The following is a 2,572-nucleotide window of genomic DNA, read 5'->3' on the forward strand; positions in this document are numbered from 1 at the left end:
TATTTAAAAAAATCATAGTTGAATTAGCCATTCCAACTCATGCATAAATAGGCCTACGTACTAAAATATGAAATGAAAGTTTCTTCTTTGAAAGCTTTAATCAAAAGTTTCATCCCAAAGGACAATTTAACTGCTATCTACATCCCACCATGAAGACAAAGAACAAGATGAAGGGTGGACTCCTTCTGGATATTGTAATCTACCAAGGTATGCCCATCTTCCAGTTGCTTGCTAGTGAAGATCAGCCTCTATTGGTCTAGCGAAATACCCTCCTTGTCATGTATCTTGGCCTTGACGTTGTCAATTGTGTCTAAACTCTCGATTTCCAAAGTAATGGTCTTGCCTATCAGGGTTTTCACAAAAATTTACATACCTCCCCTAAGACAGAGCAGAAGATGGAGAGTGGATTCCTTCTAGATATTGTAGTCGGCTAGAGTTCATCCATCCTCCAACTTCTTTCCTACAAAGATCAACCTTTGTTGGTTTGGGGGAATGCCCTCTTTGTCTTGGATCTTGGCCTTAACATTATCAATTGTGTTGGAGCTCTCCACTTCAAGGGTAATCATTTTTCCAATGAGGGTCTAGACAAAAATTTGCATACCTCCCCTCAGACATAGATCTATATGGAAAGTACTTTTAGGATTATAAACGAGATAGGACAAGACATTCTAGGATTATAAAACAATCATGTCAAATACATATGCTGAGGGAAATCAAACAAAAATAATTAATGATATGCACTAATTCCATATCAAGTGAAAATCAAAGATGAAAAATCTACTAGTTAGTACTGCATTATATAATATCTAGCAAAAAGTATCCCATTATATACTGGTTCAAAACATCATAGTTGAATTAGCTATTCTGGCTCATACATAAATAGGCCTACATGTTGAGAATTTTATCTCAACCTTGCAAGCTCTTTTTTTTGAAAACTCTATAAAATTGTAGCCGGAAAAATCTAGAATTTTTAAAGAAAATTCCAAAATTTGTTTGTGGTAGTTTTCCACATGTTTATGAGTTGGAAAAAGGTGTATGAGTTGTTAAAAATGTGTCTAGTCTCTAGAACAATGTAGAAGGGCTATTTTTAGTGTGTAAACAATTCATTATATGAATTTTATGGGGGTCTAAACTAGAGGACAAAATTATGGACGAAAATGGTATTCTTAGAGTTATAAATCACAAGTGGGTAACATGTGGCTTGGTTGTTTTGCCCATGGTTTTGGCCCATGGTTTTTTAAAACCACAAATGGGTTCCAAGTGACATATAACTATAAAAGGAGGGCTTGGGGAGGTGTTTTAATCATTGAGTTCAATTTGCAAGACTGGTGCTAGAAGGAGTCTCTTTGGGTCTGAGTTCAAGTTCGAGTTGTGGTGATGCGCTACTGTAAGAACTTGCATTGCAAGTGTATTGTAATCTTCCAGATTAGAGAATACATTATGTGGGTTTTGGAGGGTGGGGTTTTTCTCTCGAAAGGGTTTCCCCACGGTAATCATTGTGTTATGAGTTCCTTGTTGTTTTGATTATGTTTTCATGCTTTTCTTGACATCTCTGCAATAGTTAGCTAAATTTGCATAATCTTCCTCTAAAAGATTAGTGTAGGAAGTGATTCTGTGCACCTTTTCTTCCTTACAAAATATCTAGCAAAAAGTATCCCAATATATATATTGTTTTAAAACATCATAGTTGAATTAGCCATTCCAACTCATGCATAAATAGGCCTACATACTAAAATATGAAATGAAAGTTTCTTCTTTGCAAGATTTAATCAAAAGTTTCATCCCAAATGACAATCTGACCACTGTCTACATCACACCATGAAGACAAAGCACAAGATGAAGGGTGGACTCCTTCTAAATATTGTAATCTTCCAAGGTACAACCATCTTCTAGTTGCTTGCTAGCAAAGACCAACCTCTTCTGGTCTAGCAGAATACCCTTCTTATCTTGTATCTTGTCCTTGACATTGTCAATTGTGTCTAAATGATCATCTTCCAAGGTAATGGTATTTACTATTAGGGTTTTAAAAAAAAAATTGCATACCTCCCCTAAGATGAAGCACAAGATTGAGAGTGGATTCCTTCTAGATATTGTAGTTGGCCAGAGTCCATCCATCCTCCAGCTATTTTCCTACAAAGATCAACCTTTGCTAGTCTGGGGGAATGCCCTCTTTGTCTTGGATCTTGGCCTTAACATTATCAATTATGTCAAAGCTCTCCACTTCAAGGGTAATCATTTTTTCAGTGAGGATCTTGACAAAAATTTGCATACCTCCCCTTAAACATAGAACTAGGAATAGAGATCTAGATTTGTATAGGGAAATGTTGAGAAAAATCTTCTTACATTAAAGTGAAATTCCTTTTTGTGATAGTATTTGAAGTATTCTACAATCAACAAAATTTTCTAAAAAATGCCTAAGAAGCCTAATCAACAAAAGATTACAACTCAATGATTGGCAACAATCGATCCAACACATTTGGAGCAAAGGCAGTAAAAGACACATAAGTTTCAATATATAAGTTAGTGTTGGACTAGAAGAAAGGAGGAATATGAGTGGAATTGGAATTCTTTC

At 35.5% G+C, this 2,572-nt stretch overlaps 1 pseudogene; it reads right to left on the reverse strand.

The window, feature by feature from the left end:
* Positions 1-137: 137 nt before the first annotated feature.
* Positions 138-2,269, reverse strand: LOC149549720 (polyubiquitin-like; annotated as a pseudogene).
* Between the last annotated feature and the right edge of the window lie 303 nt (positions 2,270-2,572).

The sequence above is a fragment of the Cupressus sempervirens genome, chromosome 7 (assembly GCF_028749045.1).
Source record: "Cupressus sempervirens isolate cs-2001-9-10 chromosome 7, ASM2874904v1, whole genome shotgun sequence".
In the NCBI taxonomy this organism is placed as follows: domain Eukaryota; kingdom Viridiplantae; phylum Streptophyta; class Pinopsida; order Cupressales; family Cupressaceae; genus Cupressus; species Cupressus sempervirens.